The sequence below is a fragment of the Equus asinus genome, chromosome 2 (genome assembly GCF_041296235.1).
Source record: "Equus asinus isolate D_3611 breed Donkey chromosome 2, EquAss-T2T_v2, whole genome shotgun sequence".
Lineage (NCBI taxonomy): Eukaryota > Metazoa > Chordata > Mammalia > Perissodactyla > Equidae > Equus > Equus asinus.
Window position 1 is genome coordinate 82,260,988 of NC_091791.1, and position 15,822 is coordinate 82,276,809.

Below are 15,822 nucleotides of genomic sequence, written 5' to 3' on the forward strand. Positions count from 1 at the left end.
AGCAGAGATTCCCACTATTCTATTCAACTCTAGCCTTCTAATAGTCTAACATTCCTCCACTAAATGTGGATTTTTAACGGAGTCATTATATTGGCACTACTATATATTTTTTTCATGGAATGTAATCAGAAAGAATATAAACACAAATTTGTAATTATCTTACTGAAATGACTTAAAGGTGACTTTTAACTTTATATTTTCCTTTGGAGTTTGGATATTTTTGTAATGAGTACATAATTAGGAAACAAAAAAAAAAAAACTGGGTTGATTCCATTTGGAAATAAATACGCCCTTCCAAAGCATGACTAAGACCTGGAACCTCTGCAGCTGAAGATATTTGAACCTCCGCAGAGGCCCCCGCCATTTCTGCTCCTGTACTGTTGACTCAGAGAGAGGAAACAGTGGATGCTGGGGTTTTTGTTTGTGTTTGTATTCAATACAATTAAATATCTACTAAATGGAAAATCCTTTGCTAGGTGCCCTGAAGGTATAAAAGTGAACCTAACAAATTCCCTGACCCCAAAGAACTGGCAGTCTAGAAAGAAAAGACAGGGTCACGAGCATTTGAATTCAAGATTACAGGGTCTAATGCGGTGAGGACAGCAAGAACCCTAGACGTGTCGTGGAAACGGGAATGGTCAGCTCCCGGGGCTGAGCCGACCAGCCAGCTCAAGAAAGCCACGTTTGAGAGGGTGGTGGCATCTCAGTGATACCATGACGAGGAGCAGAGCAGGCTTTTAGTAGGAAGAGTTGGGGTGGTTAAGAAATAAAATAGTGGAAGCAAAAGCCTGACAGTGGAAAGTTCTAGGCACCTCAGCGTGAACTCAGGCAGCCAGCTCTAGGGTTGGGATTGGAATTACTGCATTTTGAATATTACATGGGAGAAGTTTGGCACCAATTTTTTTTAAGTCTTTTGTATTTGACATTTCAGAAGAATTAACCCAGCCTCTACGTTTTAACCACACACATGGTTTCAAAAATAAGATAAACTCGATGGCTTTATCTAGGCCTCTGCCTTTTCTTGCCGTTTTGCCAGCCTCACCTGTTTACTAATTAACTCCCTGCATGGAAAATCAAGCAGGTGTTAACTTCATCACTTCCAGGTGGGGCCAGTGCCAGTTTTGTTCAGAGAGGACTCGCATGGCAGTCTCTGGTCCTGCTCGGGTCTGCAGGGCTCGGTGGAGTAATTAACTTGAGCTGCTCTGGCTGCCGGAGGATCAGTCACAAAGATTCCAAGGAAACAAGCCTTCAAAGAGGCGGCTGGTCATAAACGGCCAGTGAGCGGCTGAGCAGCAAGCTGGAGGAGATGCTGAGCCCGGGCGCCCTTGACCGGGCTCTTAGGCAGAAGCCCCAGATTCAAAGGAGGCCGAGGACTGGGGCACAAAGGTGAGGGGAACGGCTGGAGGAAGCCCACGGGCCGGGAGGCTGAGCTCGCTGCAGGGAGCTGTCGTTCACCAGGGCCACCAGCTAGCGTGTGAGTCAGGATGAAAGGGGCTGGTGTGAATCTCGCTCCACACACTCGGGTGTGGGCAAAAACGGTGATTCTCATTTTCCTGTAACTCAGCTTCAGCTGAAGCATGCATCCTGGTGGCTGGCGAGGATCTTTAGTCTCAGTCTTCAGAGGGTGTCCCCAGCCTCCCTGGGGTTGCCTCAGGATTCCCCCAGAACTTACACAGGGCCAGGGTATTGGGAGAGGTGCCCCTCCGGTCCTTGAGGCATTTGTCCACCAGGTGACCAATGAGACACCATCGGCTGGGTATAGGCCCTTGAGGCTGGTGGCTCTTGTTGGTCTTGTATCCTGCCTGGGGCACCACACTCTCCTCAAGGCTGCCCATGACCTCTTCTGCCTCTGGGCACCAGGCAGCCATTTTGTTCTGGGGTCTTGCCAACCCCCCATCCCCACCTAAGAAGACTTTGCGGTCCCCCAGCGCCCATCCCCAGCCACCCTGGCTAGTGGAGAGGGTCACTCTCTGGTCCTGGGGGCAACTCCACTCTCCCTCCTGCTTCTGGCCAGGGCGTGGTTTCCTGTACACTGAATTCTTCCACCTCTGAGGGTTAGGCTTTTGGAAACGAAAGCCAGAAAGACTCTCTGGGCTGTGTCTGTTTTTTGACCTGCCACATCCATCTTTCTGTGAAAGGGGAGATGCAGGTTAGTGTTCTATGGGTTTGGACAAATCCTCAGAGGATTTTTAGGGCAGTGAAACTGTTCTGTATGATACTGTAGTGGTGGGTACAAGTTATATATTTGTCCAAACTCATAGAACGTATAACACAAGAGTGAACCCTAATGTAAACGGCGGACTTTGGGTGATAATGATGTGTCAACGTAGGTTCATTGATTATGACAAACTTGACCAGTGTTGGAGGATGCTGATGGGGGGGTGCTATGTGGGAACTCTCTGTACTTTCTGCTCAATTTTGCTGTTAACCCAAAACTGCTCTAAAAAAATAAAGTGTATTAAAAAAAAGTTGGCAAGTTTGCAAAGGAAGGTTCAGAAGATGAGGGAGAGGAGTACTGTCCCAGGTGAGAGGAGAGAGGCAAGGGAAGTGATGCCATTCCTGTGGCTTTGTGAGGCCACAGGATCAGCCTGCAAAAGGCTGTCCTCCTTCTCTCTGCGAAGGCCCCAGAATACCTTTGCCGTGTGGGGTACCAACCTGCTGTCTGTTAATGCCTTCCTCATCAGCCTGGCAGCTGCCTGCATCACCCAGCTTCTCACACATCCGGTCCTCAGCAGGCTCTGGTTCCTCCTGGGAGCCACTTTCCAGGTCAGCTGTCCCCCAGGTTCAAGAAAGGCAGCGGTGTGTCACAGATTTTCCCGAGAGCTGCAGTTTACTAACAGTGCCCTTCCTCTGGTTTCAGGAGCCTGTTTGTAAATAGTACTTTTTTTTTTTTTTTGAGGAAGATTAGCCCTGAGCTAACTACTGCCAGTCCTCCTCTTTTTTGCTGAGGAAGCCTGGCCCTGAGCTAACATCCATGCCCATCATCCTCTACTTTATTTGTGGGACACCTCCCACAGCATGGCTTGCCAAGTGGTGCCATGTCCGCACCCAAGATCCAAACCAGCGAACCCTGGGCCGCCGAGAAGCTGAACGTGCGAACTTAACTGCTGCGCCACCAGGCCAACTAAATAGCACTCTTGACCAAGACAAATAACAGGTTGCTAAAGGTGAAAGGAAATAGTGATGGAGCCAAAGACAACAAAGAAATCTTATTTGATCTGTCTTACTCCTAAGAATCTCATAGGAAGCAAATGAAATGGAAAATAAATTTACACACACACGCACAGATGATGTAAAATGAAATCCTAATACTTTGTAACAAAATTGTCTTATTTTTAAAAAGATTTAATTCTCCAGGAATGTGAAAACTAATGGTTTGCCCTAAGAATGTTTATAAGAAATTCATTCTTCTTGAATAATGCTAAGAGCTGAAATATGACAGCATTTGTCCTTTTCTCAATTAAAAATTACATGGAAAACTCAAAAGTAGCATTTTTTTCCTGACAATCACTTCTCATGTTGTAAAAATAGCTTTTTCTGTTAAAATAATGTCATGTCAAAATGAGATTTGACATAGCCTGAAGTACCACCCTGTCTGTGAGAGGACTTGCTTGGGACCTGTGACTCCTTCCTTCTTTCTGGTTTCTCCCTCTCAGAGTGTCTGTCCTCTGCCTGTCTCACCATTGTGCTTTGGAAGCAGATAACTTGTTTGGTTTCACAGGTTCACAGCTGGAGAGGTATTTTTGCCTTGGGATGAATCACAAGTCTCACCCACACTTGATTTAGATGGTATTTAGATGCGATTTTGGACTTAGAGTTGATGCTGGTATAGGTTAAGACTTTTGGGCTGTTGGGATGGGGGTGAATTTATCTTTCATGTAAGAGGGACGTGAATTTTGGGGATCCAGAGGGTGGAGTGTTATGGGCTGAATTATGCCCCACACCAAATTCAGAATGTCACAGAATGTGACTATATTTGGAGATAGGGCCTTTAAAGAGGTAATTAATGAAGGGCCGGCCCCATGGGCAAGTGGTTAAAGTTCCACACTCTCCACTTCGGTAGCCTTGGTTCGTGGGTTCAGATCCCGGGCACAGACCTGCACCACTCATCAACCATGCTGTAGTGGCGACCCACATACAAAATAGATGAAGACTGGCAAGATGTTAGCTCAGGGCTAATCTCCTTCAAACCAAAAAAAAAAAAAAAAAAACTGAGTGGTGCAGGAGAAGATTGGCAATGGATGTTGGCTTGGAGCTAATCTTCCTCGGGGGAAAACATATTAAAAAAAAAACCAGACAATTAATGAGGTCATGTGGTTGGGCCCTAATCCGATCTGGCTGGTGTCCTTATAAAAAGAGATTAGGACACAGACACACAGAGGGAAGACCGTGTGAGGACACAGGAAGAAGGCAGCCATCTGCAAGCCAAGGAGAGAGGCCTCAGAGGAAACCAATGCTACCAACACCTTGATCTTGGCCTCTGGCCTCCAGAACTGTGAGACAATGAATTTCTGTTGTCTAAGCCCCCAGCCTATGCTACTTTATGGTAGCCCAAGCGAACTAATCCAGTTGGAGAGGGCCAGCGATGGGCTGGAGGAGACGGGGCCAGCTATCTGCCAGGCGTGGGTGAAGGGCTCACTAAGCGTCTTCCTACTGCGTGAGAACCTGACCTTGTTAACCACCACCAGGTAGCCTGGGTTGCAGCTGTCACAGATTATCTCAAACTTAGTGGCTTAAAACAACACAAGTTTGGGGGCTGGCCCCGGGGCCGAGTGGTTAAGTTTGCGCTCTCCGCCGCAGGCGGCCCAGTGTTTCGTTGGTTCGAATCCTGGGCGCGGACATGGCACTGCTCATCAAACCACGCTGAGGCAGCGTCCCACATGCCACAACTAGAAGGATCCACAACGAAGAATATACGACTGTGTACCGGGGGGCTTTGGGGAGAAAAAGGAAAAAATAAAATCTTTAAAAAAAAAAAAAAAAACAACACAAGTTTGTTGTATTACAGTCTAGAAGTCAGAAATCTGAAATGGGTCTCATTGGGCTAAAATTAAGGTGTTAGCAGAATTGTTAGAAGCTCTAAGGAAAACCTGTTTTCTTGCCTTTTCCAGCCTCTAGAGGCTGCACACGTTCCTTGAGGCATGGTCCCCTTCCAACTTCAAGGCCAGCAATACAGCATCTTCAAATCTCTGACTCTGACACTGACTCCCCTCCTCCCTCTTTCACTTCTAACAGCCCTTGTGATTATATTGGGCCCACTTGGATAGTCCGGGATGACCTCCCTATCTTAAAGTCAGCTGATTAGCAACGTTAATTCCATCTGCCATCTTAATTTCCCCTTGTCATGTAACATAACATGTTTATAGACTCTAGGTATTAGGACATGTGCATCTTTAGGAAGCTGTTATTCTGCCTGGCACACTGTGCAAACCAGATGAGACAGTCTATGTCAACTATGTTATCAGGCAACATTATTTATGGTAAAAATGTCCCCTGATTGGTAAATTACGTATGGGCTGGGAAAAGCTATGAATGAACTTCAAATACCTCACGTACACACCATACTTTGGGCTTCCCCAAGTTTTGGTGACTCTTTAAGTGGCGTGTCCCCTGTGGGGACCTGGACGTCATGTTGAAGAGATGGTGCTCCTGTGGGGCAGGGGTCTTTTGCACCAAGGTAGACCTGCACCTACCCCTGTAGATCTCACCTGCTTGTGCTGCTACCGCTTGCGATAAGATAACTCCTGGATGCCGATAAACTGCTGTAAGAACGGCTCAAGGACTCCTCATGAGAGACCTGGATGCCGTCCTGCTGCCACACTGGGGCTTCTGCCCTTGTCCTTCTGCGTAGATTGGTATGTGTGTATAGCAGTCTCATGAGTCTGAATGTGCAGTCAATCTTTGGCGTCGGACTCGGCTAAAGCAGTTGGCTTTCATCTTATACCCAATGAGGAGCTAGATGAGTCTGCTTGGGCTGCCAAAACACAATTCCATAGACTGGCGGGCTTAAACATCAGACGTTTATTTCCTCACAGTTCTGGAGGCTTGAAGTCCAAGCCCAAAGTGTTGGCAGTGTTGGTTTCTGGTGATACCTCTCTTCCCGGTTTGTAGATGGCAGCCTTCTCAATGTGTCTTCACGTGCCCTTTCTTTCGTGTGTGGGGAGGTGAGGGGGGATGGTGGGTAGATAGACGGAGAGGGAGAGAGAAAGATCTGGTGTCTCTTCTGCTTCTTATAATGACACCAGTCCTATTGGATGGGGACCTCACCCTTACAAACATTTAATCTTAACTGTCTCTTTAAAGGCCCTATTTCCAAATATAGTCCAATGGGGGGTTAGGACTTAATCATATGAGTTGAGGTGGGAGGTGGGGGGAGAATGACACAATTCAGTCCATAACAGGAGCCAACCCTTACATTTGCAAATACTTCACATGTTAACACCTTTTCACGTATGCTATCAACGCTCAAATAATCTCTTAGCATTTGAAACTGAGACCCAGAGGTTAGGTGATTTGCCCAAGTTTGCCTAGGAAGTTAGTGGTAGGTCAAGGCTCTCTGGCTGTTCTCAGACACGCTGAAAACAGGCTGAGGGCTTGGCAGCCAGCAGCTGGAACCAGCGCTCAGACCTTCAGAGGCTTAAGTTAGAGATAGACGTGCAACCAGCCAGCATCTCCCTCCTGACTTCCTGCTGGCACAGGGCGCTACATATTTAAGAATCTCTGTGCCGTGGGTAACGTGTTTATCTCTTCTCTCTTGCAATGCCCCTGTGCTTTGACAGAGGCACGTGGCCAGGGTGGGAGGAAGAGGAATATAACAGTTGGGTAGGAATTTAAAACAGGAGCATTATGCTACCTTGAAAAAAGGCTGTGGTAAGAAATCGAGGAAGTGGTCAAAGAATGGGGAAGACACACAAGAAAGACATAGGAACCAGCTTGAAGGGGCTCCCACTGCCAGATCTGGGACAACTTATAAATCAAAATACTGATAGTAATGGATTATAACCCATCCAGGGGGAATGGAGAATCATGTTGGCAACTGAAACTCAAGTGGTTCAGAAAAAAATTCTCTGTACTGTACTTGCAACCTCTCTGTAAACTTGAGATTGTTACAAAATTTAAAAATCTTTAATGTTAAGACAGTTTTTAAAAAGTAAATGATGCCGACAAGCATATGAAAAGATGCTCAACATCATTAGTCATTAGGCAAATATAAATGAAAACCACAATGAGGTCCCACTTCACACCCACTAGGATGGCTATAATCCTCCCCAAAAAAGAAAAAATAACAAATGTTGGTGAGAATGTGGAAGAATTGGAACTCTGTGCACTGCTGGTGGGAATGTAAAATGGTTCACAACAGGTACTCAAACAAATACAGGTGTATGCCCGTTCAAAGCAGCGCTATTCACAATGGCCAAAAGGTGGAAACGGCACAAATGTCCATCAAATGATGAGTGGATAAAAATGTGGTATATCCGCACAGTGGAATGTTATTCTGCCATAAAAAGGAGTGGAGTGCTGATACGTACTCCAATGTGGCTGAACCCCAGAAATGTTGTGCTAAATGAAATAAGCCAAACAGCAAAGATCACGTATTGTATGATTCCATTTATGAAATATCCAAACAGGCAAATCCATAGAGAGAGAAAGCAGATGGCAGATTGCCGGGGGCTGTGGGGAGGGGGAAATGGAGAGAACCGCTTAATGGGTACGGAATTTTAGTTTGAAATGAAGAAAATACATTGGAAGTAGATACGGGTGATGTTTGCAACACATTGTGACTGTACTAAATGCCACTGATTGCTCACTTAAAATGGCTCATTTTATGTTATATGGATTTCACCTCAATAATGTTTTTTTTAATTCAAGCATTTCAATGTACATTTTGTATTAAAAAAAGGAAATAAGAGAAAATTCAGTTGCCAGCAGCAGGAGTCTTTAGAAACAGTATTTCCTGTAACTGGTCCCAGAGCACGGAACCAGCTCATCTTTGTTGTTCAGGTTGGTCTGTCTGCTGAGACTGCTGTTTCCCAGCAGGGCCCAGATGGGCCATGGCGTTTGAAGTCTGCATCAGAGTGGACCCCCCTGTGTATTGGGGGCTGGGGGTAGGGGCACTGGTCCCTGTGCAGGGCAGGAGAAACCATCCAGCAGAGAGGCAGTGTGTCCAGACTCGTGATAGCCACTGGTCTTGCTCTGCTCTGACTTTGGAGGCTGCACCCGAACCCTAGCCAGGTGACTGAGAACTGTGCTGATGGCATGAAGAGGGATCTGCTGGGAGGGGTGGGCGGACAAATTCTCATCAGTCAAAGCACGTGACCCACTAAATTTGTGCTGGCGTTTTTGACTGCATAGTGTGTGCTGTACAGTGTGTATAGTCTAGATAATTCACAGAATGGACCTCCCTGCATCATTTTCTCTGTAGATGGATGTTTCCCTGAGATTAGACTCCACATCTTACCCAACGGCAATGGCCGACAGCCTCCTTTAAGTCCACACTCTCCGTACAAACTAGCTAATGGTTTGCAGTCAGTGGTGACACAGTAGCTCATCTGTCACTTCTCCATTCTGCAAAATTTCACTTTATGCTAGCATTTGGTCTGTAAAGAATAATTTATTGGCTTTATTGGCACTAGAATCTTTTACTTCTACAAATCTGAAAATGCAGATCGAAGAGCAAAGAAACAGACCAGAAATGGGCGTGGGGTCTCCCTCCTCTGTCCAGCCCTGCCACACTGGTTTGAGCTGAGGCTCTCGCCTGGCCCAGCCTTCAGATTCATGCCGCGTTTCCCCAGGAGCCTTTTCATGACTGAGACTGCCATTGCCCCCTGCAAGTCGTGAGTTGCAATCTCCATCTTCAGCCCACTTGTTTCTGAACTCCATCCCTATCAGTCCACCTGTCTGCTGGGCACGTTCTTTTCAATATCCTAAAGGCACCCTAAGTTGAGCCTGCCCACATCCCTGCAAACCCCCCTTTCTGTTTTCCTAAGTGTCTTCCTGGCAGTCAGCCTGGGCGCCTTTCTTCCCCTCGTCCCCCAACACTTTTCCATCAGCCCCTCCTCCACCTCCCTGCCAGGGCGTCAGTGGACGCAGTGAATCTCTCATCTGGACTCACGGAGCTTCCTAACTGGTCTAGTTGCTTATCTTGTTCACCTCTGATCCATTCTCCACACTAGGTTGAAATGATCTTTCTAAAATGTAAAAGCAATCTTACCGCTTCTTTGCTTAAGTATCCCTCAGTTGATTACAGCTGCCTCCTTGATATAGTCCCACCCCCTTAGCATGGCAGTTGAGACCCTCCCTGATCTGCCCCTGCCCTCCTGGGCTCCAAGAATAAAGAACTATGCAGAGTTTTCTGAGTGTGCCAGGCTTGTTCACTGTTTCTCTGCCTTTGCACATGCTCTTCCCTCTGCCTGGAACTCCCTTTCTGTACCTCACAACGCCTGGTGGGCTCCTATCCATCTTCCCAGGCTCAGATTAAGTATGAAGCCCTCCCCAATCTTCTCCTTACCCCCTAACCCCAAGAAAATTTGGTCATCTCCTCCTTTTTGGCCCCTCTACCCCTTACAGACTTCTGCCGTAGCACCTTGAATTGATCCTTGCATTGATCCTTGCATGTGCTGCTGTTAGCTTTGTCTCCCACAGTAAATACAGGGCGGATCATGTTTGAATCACTTCCTCATTCCTTCAGGACAATGCATGACACGGTGAGGGTTGAATAAATGATTGATTGATTCTGGGTTCTCGTCACATTTCTCTATTAATTAGGTGCTTAATGAGTTTGGAAAAATAACTGGCTGGACCTTAGTTGTCTCATTTGTAAAATAGGAAATTGAGGTGGGTATAGGTTATTAATTTTGTGGTATGGCCTGCTTCTCAGTCCATGTTCCGGTCACGCTAAGGTGAATTTCTCTCACACAACCATGAAACACCACACCATTCTCAGAGAGGTCTTTCTTGTGGGTCTGGCAAAGAGCAAAGAACGTGTGATTCTCTGTAGAGATGAGCACAGACTTATAGTCACAACCTTAGGGTCCTTGTGATACTGGGTTGAATAGTGTCCTCCACCCCCAATTCCTACCTACATGGGACTCCAGAATGTGATGTGGCTGTCTGGAACAGGGTCTTTGAAGATGAAATTAGTCAAGGTGAGGTCATACTGCATCAGGGCAGGCCTTAAACCCAGTGGTTGGTGTCCTTGTGAGAAGAGGCGAGGACACAGAGAGACGCAGAGAAGACCGTGATGTGGAGGTGGAGGCAGAGATTGGAGTGATGCTTCTACAAGCCAAGGAATGCCAAAGATTGCTGGAAGCTTCCAGATGCTAGGAAAAGGTGAGGAAGGATCCTCCCCTAATGCCTTCAAAAGGAACACACCCTGCTGACGTCTTGATTTCCAACTGGTAGCCTCTAGAACTGCAAGAATAATAATATCAGGCCTTAAGCCACCAAGTTTCTGGTGATTTATGTGGCAGCTCTAGGAGACCAATGCCCCGGCCCAGCCACACAGTCTCTCAACCACCTTTTCCCCCTCGTGCGGTGATCTGCCCACTTCAGTAGAGTTGCCATGAAACAAATGAAAAGTATCTCATTATGTACCACCAGGTCCCACACACGTGGATTTCTGTTCTCCACTGTACTCACACTGGTCAGCATCGTGGTCCAGTGTGAGTAGCTTGACTATCCAACCCAGCAGGCGGAAAAAGAGTTAACTTCATACTCTGTGAGGGCTGATGTAAGAGCAACAAAACACTATTAGACTTTTTAATGCTCGTTCCTGTCCATTAAGATTTTTGGACTCTATCAGCAAGGCCAAAGAAATAATTAGGGAGTGTCTGGGGCGGCCACCTAGATGAGAGCATGGGAGGTCTAAAGGATCACACAGAAGATGGATCTGTTGTTGATTCTGCCCTAACTTGTCAAACACCCTTACATATAACAGTTGGTCTGCCAATCTTCTCCAATTTTTTTTTCTTTTTTACCTTAATAGGGGCCAGATCAGAGGAGCAGTCTCCTGGTGACTGGTGGCCAGCACACTCCAGTGTCCTTCAGACCCAGTGTGCTTTTCCTGGGAATCCGTCATCTCCTCAGTCTATTACCTTGCGTGCCAAACTCAAAGCTCCTTATCTCTGTGCTTGTTTAGCATCTGTGTGAGTAGATGTTATTAGATCAGGCAGATGCTATCAGGCAGTCAAGATGTAAATTGAGTGAGTGAGGCCCAGCTTATAAAGTGTATCAAACTTGACTATCACAGTATTTAATTTACAAAGTGGTTCAAGCAGAAGTGGGGATGGCCGTGCCCCTGCCAAGGGGACCGTGTTCCCACTGCAGACACAGAGGCCCAGTTGTCTGGTTTGACAGCACCTGATTCTCTGCCACTCCCCTCAGGGGTTGGGACATTCAACTCCATCCTGGAATGACTGTGAGAAAGAGCAAAATTTGTCATGTGAGGCTAAAATACCGCTTTATGCTTCCATATGCACATATAGAAAGTCTGCCCTTTGCTGTGTCACTGTGCCCAGTGGTTGTGACTTTTCAGGTGAATTAGGATCTCCCTCCCTTTTAGATCTCTTGTTCGAAGCTAATGTGACCTCCATTACTGGGGGGACACCCCAAAATGTCAACTCAATGTGTGAACTCTTTGTGATAATTCAGAACCAATTTATCTTAAAGCTGGGGAAGAAGGATCTCAAATAAATGATTGCTCTGAATGCTGGGAGAACTTCTCCTCGACTTTTGTGCCAAAAGCAGTGCCATCTTGTGGGCCAAGCATGGAACAGGATGTTAGGGTTACAACAGCAACTTCCTTACACTTCTACTTGTAGCCCCCTTAACCTGTGGGGATTGGACCAGAGAGCAAATCTATGTGATAGACACCACGTGGTACTGGAAATAGTGACTCAGTAATAATCCAGAATTATGTGTCGGGCTGTCTCTCCAGTGAGCTGATTCTTCCCTGGTGACATGTGGGGCCTCGCAGGCCCACCCCACCAGTCTGTGCCCAGAAATGTTAAACCCTAGAATTGCACACAGCTTCACAAGGTGGAATCCTTGCTATAATTGATGCCTCATTGTGTTTGGTTTTCCAAATAGAATTTCTTAAATTAGTACTTTCGTCTCAAGATTTGAAGGTATTTTCAAGTCAATAGGGTTTCCATAGCACCATATACGGACCTCTGTTGAAATACTATATTGGTTAGGGAGATGCCAAGCTGCTGTGACAAAGACCCAGAAATACAGTGATGTAAAGAGCGTAGAAATGTCTCTCTCACCTGTGAGCCCAGAGGTGACAGCCTGGGTTGACAGGGCAGCTCAGCTCTAAGTAGGTTTGCAGAAACACAGGCTCCTTACACTTTGTTTCTCTCTCCTCCCCTAGGACTGCAGGTCTCAGTCCTTCCTGAGCATCGGAATCACCTGAAGGGCTTGTTAAACCACTTCCCACTCCCAAAGTCCCCATTCAATGGGCCTGAGTGGGGCCCGAGAATTTGCGTTTCTGACAAGCTCCCAGGTGATGCTGATGCTGCTGGTCCAGAGGCCACACTTAGAGAACCCGTGCCCAGGGCCCTGTATTTGCCTGCCCTTGTTGAAATTAAGTCGCAGACATGTCCACATTCCATATTATGGGATGGAGAAAGAGCATGGAGGAGCACACAAATAGTGTTTTGAGGCCTAGGCCAGGAAGTGGCACTCATCATTTTCACTCAGTTTCCATTGGTAAGAAATTAGTCACAAGGCCACACCTAGCTGCAAGGGATGCTGGAGAAAGTGTAGCTTGTTGGCCCCCTGCCCTGCCATGATTATATTATTATGAGAAAAGAGGAGAGTGGATTCTGCAGGACAACCAGCCCCTGTACGCCTGTTACACTCAGTCCATTACTTATGTATTCATCTTCTCGCCTCAGAACCTGACCTCTATGAGGGCAGGCAAGTCTCATTCCTCCTCTGGCCTCAGAACCTCTCAGGGAAACCAGCATAGATGCTTCAGTCCAGGTCAAGTTGTTTAGTTATATGCCCACTTAGAACTGCGTGCTTCCGTTTGTAAGAGTACGTTCATCAGCAGATTATTCAAACATTGTGTGACACCCCCCACCAGACTGTCAGCTCCATGAGAGCAGAGACCATGATTCTTGTTCCCAAAGGCCCAGCACTGTGCTGTCAGCAAATATGTGTGACTTCAGGTCATGATACTTCACAACGGGGAGCTGAATTCGCTCCATCTAAGAATTGCAACACACAGCAGCCATGGATAATTAACCTCACTGCTCTGAAGCCCTGGTCTGTTCTTCATACATACCTGCATCATGTTTGTATGGACATGGGCTACGTTGGCACTGGGGACACAGGCAGCATGCCTCTGCCCTCAAGGGGCTCCTGGTCAGCTAGTGGCCACGTGGTGGGTCTTCCCAGGCCCTCACAGTGAGACCACAGCATTTTGTTTAGAGATGAGGACATTCTTCTCTTTAGGAAAAAAAAAGCTTTTGCAAACATCATGGTAAAATTTAGTGCTATTAAAAAGCAGTATTTTCCAGCAACGAGACCAAGGAAGCTGGTTAGGAGCTAAGTTCCTGCCGGAAGCAACAACTTGTCTTACTTTGGAAACAGTGACAATCCTGGGAAGCTGTCAAAAGCACTTCCTGGGGGCCCCGGGCAGAGTGGGGGGTTGACTTATGAAATATCCTCCGAGCCTTGGATGGAAGATGCTATGCAAATGCCAAATGGACAAGGAGAAATTGATATGGCCTTTTCCTGATGTACAGTCTCTCAAAGAGCTACCAGAATGAATTAAATCATGTAAAAGAGGAGCCCAAAAGCTGGATGGGACTGGGAACAACACTGAGGGTCAGGAGAACAGCGACCCTCCCTCTCCCACCTCTCCTGCTGCCCTGGTGTCTTCGGTAGAGTCTCTTAGTCTCGGGCTCAGAGTCCTGCATACAGCGGCACTGGGTTCCCCTGGTCCAGCACAGAGCTTGTCCAGCTCTAACATACACACGAATCATTTGGGTTAAAATGCAGATTTGATTCAGGAGGTCTGGGTGGGGCCTGAGACTGCATGTGGAACAAGCTCACAGGGCTGCTGGAGCTGCTCTGCTCCCCAGGCGCCACCGGGATCTGTTGAGTGAGAGTCAGATCTGGGTGAGTCACATGCACAACAGATTTGGGAAGTTTAAACATCACGACGTCTGAGCCCTCTTCCAGAGAGTGTGTCTTAAGTGGTCTAGGGTGTGATCTGGGCATCTCATCTTTGAAAGCCCCGGGTGATTCAGATGCACAGCAAAGCCTGCGAACCACTGGACTTGAGCAGTGGTGCAAAAGCTTGGGATGTCAGAGTGCCCTGGAGAGCTATGAGATAACCCAGAGGCCCCGGGGCATTGATGTGGGACGGAGCCAGGTCTTGGTGATGTTAAATTCCCGGGTGATTCTATACCAGCCAAGGTGTGGGAACCAGTGACAGAGGTGGGCCTGGCCGCAGTGGGCTGAGGGCAGCAGGTGCGTGGAGATCCATGCACAGGTGCACTGCCAGTATCCATCCCCTCAGCCCCCAAAAACAAAACCCGGGGCATTCCTGGATGAATCATTTTGAGAAATGCAGGGTTACGTAAACAGGACTCCTCAGGATCTTTAATGTGCTGGTGTGCACCGTGGCCCTCCAAACAAGGAGGAAAATAATGGCCCTTCTCAAACTCCTGTGACCAGGGAACGCTTTTTCTGGGAGCTGGTCAGGGGAATTTGTTGCACAGAGCCTTAGACCTCTTTCTGAGACAGGATGTGTATATGTACAAAAGGTCTAGTCTACTTAAAGCAAATGTCAACACCCCCTCTATTTTTCTGGTGCTCTCCCAGCTTTCCTCATGTCATTTGCAGCATTGTTTGTAGGCATTTGCTGGGAGCTGTGATGTGGATGCCCTCAGAGGAACGGCTGCCTTTCTTTTAAGAGTGAAGATAGTGAGAGTAGAGAACATTCTCCTGGGCACATGTGACTTTAGAACAAAGATTAGAAAACTAAGCAAAGGTCGGGGCCTGAAGAGGGATTTGCGTGGGTCTGAATGTTTCGGCAAGTGGGGGCGGCACTGGAGGTGAGAGAGGAGTTCCGGAGCTGTCTTGTTGGGCCCCCTGCCCCCCAGGATTTCGTGTCTGTCCAGAAAGATGGGCAGCGAAGACTCCCGGAGCCGGACTTTAGTCACCTTCCCAGTGGGCAGTGTTTAGGCTCTGCCTGTGTGGGACAGTCCTTGCCCCCTTCAGTAGCTTCTTCTCTAGGAGTTGTCTGTCTGTCTCTCTCCCTCCCTTTGAAGATGGTGGGGGGCCCTCTGCACCCTCCTCAGCTCCAGTTAGGACCCCTCCGGCCCCCTAAAGTTGGCTAAGACCAACCAGCAGTCGAGATCCCATGCCATTTGAAAAACCAGTGACTTGAAAGCAGAAATAAATGGTTTTCAAGAGCAATATTAGCAAAGTGAAAAGAAATGAGTGAATAGATGAAAAAAAGTTCTCTAATAGCAGAGGGATGAGAAAAAAAATAGGGAAGGAGATTAGGGTAAAACTACATAAAAGCCTGTCAACTTTTGGGGGATGGGAAGCGTTCAGATGCACCAAATTACTGTGACGGGAAGGAACCGTCACATCCGAAACAGCAGGCACGTGGTGTTTGTGAAAATGCATGACAGGCTGAGAAAAACGCACGAGGCACCACTTCAAACGTTCTCTCCCGAAGTTCAAGCCAAAACGAATTTGGATTCCCCTCTAGCTGGGGAGCAAACAGGACTGTCAACCGGTCCCTGGCTGGCTTTTGCTTTTGCTCCAAGTTCATTGGGATCCTGGGAGGTGGACACTGTA

General features: G+C 47.4%; 1 protein-coding gene across 3 annotated transcripts in view; it reads left to right on the top strand.

The window, feature by feature from the left end:
• The window catches only part of GNG4 (G protein subunit gamma 4), a 69,759-nt gene that overhangs the window by 19,664 nt on the left and 34,273 nt on the right, over positions 1-15,822 (top strand). The window lies entirely within an intron of this gene.